Consider the following 10,211-nt stretch of genomic DNA (forward strand, 5'->3'; position numbering starts at 1 on the left):
CTGCAGGACATCAAATTTCCACTGGTATCATAGCACACCCTATCATGGCCTTAGCCACTTCCTGGGTGGGAGAGAGACAGTGCATTCTTCTAACAACTCTGCAAGGTGGAGATGTGGAACATTTCTTATTTTTGTTAAACACTACAATCTGGACATTTTTCTCCAGCCAGGGACAGGCTTTTGGCCTTGGTATCTTTTTATATAATCTCTTATTTGATGTCCTGAAATATGACTTGGGAATTCCAGGTTAGTTAGTTGGTAACTCTAGGTCCAAGAATATACCAGGACAACAAGGGATTCCCTCCCTTACCTTATTTAATTTTTTTTTAGGTATTTGTACTTACTTACAGTTGTATGCCCTTAATTTTTTTCATAACTGAGGTGTTGTAGGCCTCCCCCCCCCCTTTATAATCTGCAAATCTTGTGTTTCCTGTTGTAGTAGAAAGGAACCATCATCATGTATAGACCAAGAATATTTCTGGAAATAGAGTTACCAGGTAACCAAGTTTGTTTAACCACTTCCTGACCAGCGAACGCCGATGTACAGGGGTGATCAAATACCACCAAAAGAAAGCTCTATTTGTAGGGAAAAAAGGACGTCAATTTTGTTTGGGAGCCACGTCGCATGACCGCGCAATTGTCAGTTAAAGCGACGCAGTGCCGAATCGCAAAAAGTGGTCTGGTCTTTGGCCAGCAAAATGGTCCGGGCTGAAGTGGTTAAAAAAAAAAATGAAAATAGCTCTGTCATTTAAAAAATGAAATAAGCTGCAAACAAGTATAAAGGATCTAAGTAACATGCACCTGGACTGCAACATGTAGTCCCACTGTTACGCCCAATCAATCAGTCATCCAGAGGCCCTACTTCCTGCTAGTGTCAAAGTTTACCCAAGCCACCCTGCCTCATGCACATTACTATTGGGAAGTAAAGTAGCCAATTATGGACCAAAAGGAAAAGGGGAGAAAGCAAGCAAACATCACCATGATAACGCAGGGTCAGAGCTGTGTCTGATTAGAAGTGGAAATCTGGACATAGTGGCAGAACTGTAGGCTGCTGCTGCTGCAGGCACCTCTAGCAGCTTTCTATTTTAGGTATCAGCTACGTGAAAGGTTTAATTTAAAGATGAACTTTGGGTCAGTAAATCATCTAAATAGAAGAGGTATGTGTATTAGTATCTGAATCTTGTGCTTTGTGTATTTCTTCCAGACAGGGTTGTCAACCTACCGCAGCTTTTTTTCCTGACAGAACATGTAAAATTTACTGACATGGCAATTTTTTTACTGACAACCTGAATAAATGACAGAACTCCCATTAAAAACTAAATTTAAACAGTATAAACAATTTGTGAACACTGACAATACCCATACCAGGTAATTAGCCTCATTTACATTTAACAAGTCAACACAGCATGAAAAATTATCTGCCACCCTGCTGGGATACAGTTGAAAAACAAGTTCTGTTATACATACCAAAGAGAGCAATGGACATGACCAGATTGCACCTAATAGTTGGAATGACCTAAACAAGGATGAATTAACAGAACCGCTCCCTGACCACCTACCTCTAAATGAACATAGCAGCTGCTTGGGTGAGTATACATTGCCATTGCCTCAATGCTTAGCTTCATAGTGCAGCAATTTTAACTCGACATGTCAAGTTTCACAGGCAGCATAGTCTATGGAACTTGCCTGTTGAGCTCAATGGGGCTGTACAGCAGCCGCAAGCCAAATGCTTGGCTTGCAGTTGTTACACAATATTTCAATGCAAAATTCCCATTCGGCTTGAAAAAAAAAAAAACATGTTTAGGAGGCAGCAGTATCCCCTCCTTGTGCTAACACTGGTAGGGTCCTAAAGGGGCATTAAATGCCAGGAATATGTGTTAAATATAGAGTGTAGGGCTCAGGGGCATGCTATCATACAGAGTGCAGGGTTCAGGGGTGCGCCGCATACAGAGTGCAGGATTTGGGGGTGCTCTACATACAGGTTCAGGGGTGCCCTTTCCCCCCCCCCCCAAATCTCCTCCTCCCCTAGTACAGTGCTCTACCCCCAAATCCTCCTCCTTTGCAGTAAATAATAGAGAGCGGCGGCTGCAGAAAAGCATAATGGGTTACTCAGGAGGAGAGTGTAGTGTAGCTGCTGGGCACATTGGACCATGGGCTTGCCGCCAGACAAGCACCAGATTCCAATTATCTATGCAGAGAGGCGGCAGCACAGTTGAGATCACTCCGCAGCTGGAACTAGAGGAGCAGGATTGGCAAATGTTTTGCTGCTAACTCCAGCCTGTTTCTCTTTAAAAGTAATTCCAACTGACTCCAAACTCTGCCTGAAAAAATGTCTGCTGGCGCTGCATCAAGCTGTCAAGGGGTTATTTCAAGCCAACACTAACCTTGCTGTAAAAAAGGGCTGATTTTTGCTGACATAACCCTTTCATGACTAAGCCTATTTTTGGAATTTGGTGTTTACAAGTTAAAATCCATATTTTCTACTAGAAAATTACTTGGAACCCCCAAACATTATATATATTTTTTTAACAGAGACTCTAGAGAATAAAACGGCGATTGTTGCGATATTTTATGTCACACGGTATTTGCGCAGCAGTGTTTTAAATGCAACTTTTTGGGAAAAGGGACACTTTCATGAATTAAAAAAAATCAAAACGGTAAAATTATCCCATTTTTTTTGCATAATGTGAAAGATAATGTTACGCCGAGTAAATAGATACCAAACATGTCACACTTTATAATTGCGCGCACTTGTGGATTGACGACAAAGTACGGTACCTAAAAATCTCAATAGGCGACGCTTTAAACATTTTTTACGGTTACCAGGTTAGCGTTACAGAGGAGGTCTAGTGCTAGAATTATTGCTCTCGCTCTGACGATCGCGGCGATACCTCACATGTGTGATTTGAACACCGTTTACATACGCGGGCGCGACTTCCGTATGCGTTTTCTTTGCTTTGCGAGCTCGCGGGGACGGCGGGCGCTTTAAAAAAATTTTTTTTATTTTTTTATTTATTTTATTTATTTTAAAATGACTAAATTGTTTAAAATAAAAAAAAAAAATTTTGATCACTTTTATTGCTGTCACAAGGAATGTAAACATCCCTTGTGACAGTAATAGGCGGTGACAGGTACTCTTTATGGAGGGATCGGGGGTCTAAAAGACCCCGCACCCCTCCTTTACACTTCAGTGTATTCAGATCGCCGAAAACGGCGATTCTGAATACCGGATATTTTTTTTAAACCGGCGCCATTGGCAGCCGAGTAAACGGGAAGTGACGTCATGACGTCGCTTCCGTGTTTACTATGAGGAGACTGGAACGAAGCCGATTACAGCTTCGTTCCAGTTCCTCCCCAGCGGCCGGAGGCAGCGCAAGTTGAATCGGTGCTCCCGATCGAACGGGAGCACCGGTAACAGCGGCGGGAGGTGGCAGGAGGGGGGGACGTCCCCTCCCGCTCCTCCGGCATAACAGCCGAGCGGCTTTTAGCCGCATCGGTTGTTATGGCTGGATAGCCAATCGCCCGCTGAACAAAACGGTACCGGGATGATGCCTGCAGGTGCGGGCATCATCCCGGTATACCCCCCGGAAGCCGAGTACGCAGATCTGCGTACGCTCGGCGGGAAGGGGATAAAATTACTCTAACAAACAACAACTAACAGCTGTAAAAAAGAACAGATTTTTACAAAATTACAATAAATTTACTGATGTTTTGCAACCCTGCTTCCAGATCTGTGCAGTAATCCAGACTGAAATGTTGCCTCTGTTCAGGAGCTTCCTGTAAAAAGGATCATTCACTGTTGCTCTCTCTCCTTGTGCAGAGTGACTGGTCTGGCCTCCACCCCTCCTTGTAGTTTTTGGCTGGAAGCCTATAATGGGTGTGGCCTTCTGGTTCCCTCCCACAGCTTTGCTCCCTGCACAGACATGAAAATGTCACTGCTACTTTTACAAGGTAATAATTGAGTTACAAAGACATTTGGTGCACACAAAGTAGATTTATATCCTTTGAGGTTACTGAAGACTATATTTAAATGAATGTTTTTGTGCATGGAGTTCAGCTTCAAGGCAATATTATATAGTTGGGAAACTCAATTACATTAATGCATTCCAGTTTATGCTTTTTTTTTTTTTTTAAAACATCTTAATTTAATAGTAGTACAGTTTACCACTGTGAATACTAACATAAGCAAATCAGCATTAGCTGTTTTTGAGTGTACAGGCAGGGAGAGATCAGTTCACACCAGAACTCCCTACTTGAAAAATCAAAACTTCCCATTTTGAAGAGTTATATGCAAGTAATTGGCCAAAAAATGGTATGGGGTCCAGGTACTGCCCTGGGGGACATGTATCAATGCAAAACATTTCTTTTTAAATATCGTTTTTGTAGGAGCAGTGATTTTAATGATGTTTAAAGCGCAACAATGAAAAGGAAATTTTTTGTTTAAATGTAGTGCCTGAGGGTCCCCTTAGTCTGCCTTAAAGTGGCGCATCTCTAGCATGTATAGAACATGCTGCAGCAAAAATTTAATTTCTAAAGAAAAAAAAAAAATGCATGAAATAACCTTTAAATTGCCTGCAATACAATACCATCGCAGGCAATAGAAAAATGAAAAAAAAAATGGAGGTCCCTCCAAAATTCATACCAGACCCTTATCTGAGCACGGACCCATGTAGGCCAGGAAAGGAACAAGGGTCTTCTCCCCACAACCCTGGGCTGTGGTTGTGGGGGTCTGTGGGCAGGAAGCTTATCAGAATCTGGAAGCTCCCTTTAAGATAGAGGCCTCCAGATCCCAACCCCCACCATGTGAATGAGTATGGGTTACATAGTACCCCTACCCATTCAACAAAAAATTATTAAAAAGTAATAAAAAATACCGTTTTTGACAATTCCTTTATTAAAAAATAAAAAAACAGTGTCCCCCGATTTAAATCCATCATCAATCACAACGCCAGATGCACTGTCGGTCCTAATAAGGAAATAAAAAAGGCTCAGCCATTATCCAAGGCAAACCGCTAAATGCCCGGCTTGCCGTTTGACAGTCCTTATATTGGTAAGGATGGGGTCACCTAGCGATGTCACATGGTAGCACCGACCCCTTGTGACATCACCAACCCAGCATGCACCGGTTCGTGATGTCATAAGGGGCAGTGCCTCCAGGTGACATCGCCAGTAACCTCCGCCCATTACCTATATGAGAATTGTCAAACAACAAGCCAGGCATTCTGCGTTTGCCCTAGTTGACAGCAGAGCAATGTTTGGGTGGTGGTGGTACAAAAGGTAATAGCTGCACCCTATTACCCTATATTCACCCTATGTGAATAAACATGTGGGACATCATACCCCTACCCATTCACCTGGGGGAAAATGTGTCAATAAAAAAAACACACTAGACAGGTTTTTAAAATAATTTATTAGGCAGCTGGGGGGGTCTTCTTCCGACTTTGGGGGTCTCTTCCGACTACTCCACGCTTTCCGGTTCTTCTCCCACTCTCCGGCCTCTTCTCCCGATCTCTGATTCTTCTCCCGGGCCCGGTTTTCTCCTTCTTCGTCGTCTTCTTCCTTCTTCTGTTCTTCCGATGTTGACACAACGCTCTCTCCCACTGTAATGCTGGGACACGGTGCTCAACGACTTATATAGGCATGGGGCGGGGTCACCTGGCTCAAGAGGAAGGACCCTTTTATTAGCCACAGAGGAACCCCTCAGGACTAGAATTAGTCATAAGTGGTGAGAGGCTTCCAGCCAACATTTTATTTACTTTAGAGTACTCCCCCTTGCTGGCAGACTCTACATAATCCCACTGGCCAGTGGTTATGCCAACGCTGTAACGTTAGGGCAACACTGCATTAGGTAGTAGGTAGGTTGTATTGCCTTTGAAAAATGCCATTGGTACTGCTGTACTGTGTTGGATTGTTATTAATCTGCAATTACAAGGCAGTATCTCTTGCTAGCACCTGCCTAGTGCACCAATTGCTTCCCAGGCGGATGTGGTGAACGAGCAGTAACACCCTTTGAATTGTGTGGTGCCTATATTGCTATATTATAAATTGTCGTTAATTAACCCATTCCATTCTAGATCTTTGCCATTAAATAAAGTCTAGTCATCACAGGTGCAGAGCAGAAGGGACCCAATAAAAATACCAGCGGCTCCTGCGGGGGTAGCACTACATAAATATTTTAATTGATGACATTGTATAGAGTGTAAAATATTGTTGCTAAAAGTCTATAAAAAAAATTAACAGTGCAAACACCATGTTTGTACAAGGCTTGGGCCAGTGTTACTCCCAAAGCTATGTAACCACTAGAAAACAAATGATGTCATCAGACAATGCCTAGCCAATACAGGAGCCAGCTAAAACATAACTAAGTGAAAAAGGATTAACTTCCAGGAGGTGATCAAGAAAGTGTCAGGGCAACAATAAAAATGTAAATCATAGCCTTATGTATGGACAGGTAAGGTCAAGAAAAGACTTCAGTCTAAAGAATGCCATATACATAGCAGTAAAACAGAGTCTGTAGCACCAAGAGCTTTACAGCCTAAATTAATAATTAAAAGACAAAAAATGAAGAACAATTGTAGCAGGCTTCTTATCAGAAACCATGAATCAGACCAAGACAAAAGTACAGTTAAATCACACTTGTTTAATAATAAAAGTAAATAGAACAAACGTAGTAAAACATAGCCAAAGTTCGGCAACGGATAGTCAGACAAGCCAGAAAGTCAGGAAGCCAGAGATCAGCGTAGTGGAACAGCAAACAGGATCTGAAGCCAGAAGGAATGTCATCCAAGCAAGTCTTTAACAGGAACACTGGAGATGTTGACCAAGGCAAAGGCAGAAATCATCTGGACTGGACAGCTTAAGTAGGCAGGACTGACGAGCAGGATATCATCAACAGGTGAGTCACTGTGGAGAGATAGGAGATGACAATTAGCCGACAGCTGAGCGCCCAGCCCTGACACTTCTGCCACACACAACTGGAATGAAACTTAACCACTTCAGCTGTGAAGAATTTACCCCTTCCTGACTGGGCCATTTTTTGCGATATGGCACTGTGTAGATTTAACTGACAATTGCAGGGTCGTGCGACGTTGTACCAAAACAAAATTGATGTATGTTTTTTCCCACAAATAGAGCTTTCTTTTGGTGGTATTTGATCACCCCTGCGGTTTTTATTTTTTGTGCTAACAAAAAAAGAACAACAATTTTGAAAAAAACAATCGTTTTTGCTATAATAAATATCCCAATTTTAAAAAATAAAAACATTTTTTCCTCAGTTTAGGCTGATATGTATTCTACATATTTTTGGTAAAAAAAAATCGCAATAAGCGTATATTGATTGGTTTGCGCAAAAGTTATAGCGCCTACAAAATACGTTATTGATTTATGCCATTTTTATAATTTTTAAATTTTTTACTAGTAATGGCGCCGATCTGCAATTTTTATAGCAACTGCAACATGTGGAATGTGCAGTGGACAGACACTTTTGACACTTTTTTTTGAATCCATTGACATGTATACAGCGATCAGTGCTATAAATAGCCACTGATTACTGTATAAATGTCACTGACAGGGAAGGGGTTAACACTAGGGGCAATCAGGGGTTAATTGTGTTCCCTCACTGTGTGTTCTAACTGTGGGGGGATGGGACTAACTCGGGAAGACTATATACTAGGAACACACGATCAGTCTCCTTTCCCCTGACAGAACGTGGATTTGTGTGTTTACACACAAAGATCCCCATGCCTGCTCTGTCAGGAGTGATCACAGGTGCCCGACATTGCGGCCGCTGGGCATGCTCATTGGCTGCTCGATGACGTGACGTGCACGTACGCCCCCCTATACCCCTTAAAGCGGCCACCATACAGCTACCAATTTGCATAGGGGAGCCATTCTGTGCCATCAACCGATGGCGAACGGTTGGCATGTGGTTAAAGTGTTACTAAATCCACAACAGTAAAATCAGTCTGTATATGCAGTAAAACATGCTTGTTCTACTCATTGTGGAACCTAAGGGGTTAATCCTCTGCATTATGTAAAAAGGCTGTTTGATCCTATCTTCTCTGATCCTCCCCTTCTCCCACATTCCCCAATCTATCTACTGATATAACATTGGGGGCAAGCTGCACACGCTCAGTTTAGTGTGTATTGCTAGAGAATTTTTCTTTATAAGGAGAGTACATGTGATCAGAACAGGGCCAATCAGCACTGTCCAGACAGAGGGTCATGCATCATTGGACAATCAGGGGAGAATGAAAACTCCTCCTACAAGCTTTAAGCAGACATTGATAGAAGACACAAGACTGCTATATACTGCTGATGAGAAAAGGTATATTTACTAAAATAGTTGCATTTCCATGTTCTATGTACTGTGGGAGATCATATATAGTGAACGCAGGGTCCTAGGTTTAGTAACACTTTAAGACCGCATGACCTAGTGTTGCCTAAATTATAAAAGTGTGGCACAAAAAATAATCTGTACTTTAGCAGAAGAAAATATGATTACTATACAGTACAACACAACAATGACATCATTTATATATAAAATCAATTCCAGGCAACAGATTAAAACATTTTAGCGTTTGTAAAGGCTTCATTTTATGTTTGATAAACATGTTATGGCTCCTCCTCTTCTCAGTGCGCCACCATTGGAAAACGCTTCCTATAGTGGTGCACCTGCGGGCTCTCTCCTGAGCTGGGCTGTGTGCATCTATAGAGACACACAACATGGCTCGGCCCCTCCATCACTCTCTGCTCGCAGAACTTACAGAAGCAGGAACCAATGGTTCCCACTGCTGCCTCTCTGTTCTGTCGGGGGCCTTTCGGGTGTGCTACTGTATTGGTGATCAGTGGAGAATTCTACACACACAGTAGTGTCTTTAAACTGGAGTTCCACCCCAAAAAACAAAAATGTATAAGCAGACATTGATAGAAGTCAGTTTTTTTTTACTCACCTCTAAATGCCTTTTGCTAGGGGGTCCCTCGTAGTCTGCCTCCTTCGGTGCCGGGGCTCCTGACGTCACTTTCCTCTGTGCAGGAAGGGAGATCGCCTCTCCCCCCTCCCTCTTGTGAATCGTCTGGGACATGTGACCGGTCCCAGATGATTGCACAGTGGGTGCCAGGCCGTGAAGCCACAGCTGGGTGCCCACAGTTAAAATGCCTGCGCCACCGAGTGGAAGGGGGGGACGGGCAGGGGCTTCGATCCCCCGAATCGCCGCACTCCAGGACAGACAAGTGTGCGATTATTAAGTCAGTAGCTGCAGTATTTGTAGCTGCTGACTTTTAATTTAAATTTTTTTTTTAAGTAGGAACCCCTCTTTAACCACTTTCAGACTGGACCATTTTGCTGGCTTAAGACCAGACCACTTTTTGCGATTCGGCACTGCGCTGCTTTAACTGACAATTGCGTGGTCATGCGACGTTGTTCCCAAACAAAATTTACGTCCTTTTTTTCCCACAAATAGAGCTTTCTTTTGGTGGTATTTGATCACCCCTGCGATTTTTATTTTTTGCTCTATAAACAAAAATAGAGCGTAAATTTTGAAAAAAACACATTATTTTTTACTTTTTGTTATAATAAATATCCTCCAAAAATATATAAAAAAAAAAGTTTTCCCTCAGTTTAGGGCGATACATATTCTTCTACATATTTTTGGTAAAAAAAAATCACAATAAGCGATTATTGATTGGTTTGCGCAAAAGTTATAGCGTTTACAAAATAGGGGATAGTTTTATGGCATTTTTATTAATAATTTTTTTTTTACTAGTAATGGCGGCGATCAGCGATTTTTATTGTGACTGTGACATTATGGCGGACACATCGGACATTTTTGACACATTTTTGGGACCATTGTCATTTATACAGCAATCACTGCTATACAAATGCAGTGATTCCTGTGTAAATGACACTGGCAGTGAAGAGGTTAACCAGTGGGTGGCAGTGTAGGGGTTAAGTGTTCCTAGGGGCGTGTTACTAACTGTGGGGGGCTGGGCTTTGTTTTAGTGAACACTGATCTCTGCTCCAATCACATGGAGCAGAGATCAGCGTCACTTGTTGCTAGGCAGAACGGGGGGATGCTGTTTACAATGGCATCTCCTCGTTCAGCCGCCCCATGAGACGATCGGGACCCGCGACCGGAGTCATGGGGGTCCTGACCGGCGCACTCGCGATGGCAGGGCGGCATTTAAAACTGGACGTACCTGTACGCCAATAT

The sequence above is a fragment of the Lithobates pipiens genome, unplaced genomic scaffold (assembly GCF_037356315.1).
Source record: "Lithobates pipiens isolate NorthernLeopardFrog02 unplaced genomic scaffold, aLitPip1_a1.2 Scaffold_13, whole genome shotgun sequence".
In the NCBI taxonomy this organism is placed as follows: domain Eukaryota; kingdom Metazoa; phylum Chordata; class Amphibia; order Anura; family Ranidae; genus Lithobates; species Lithobates pipiens.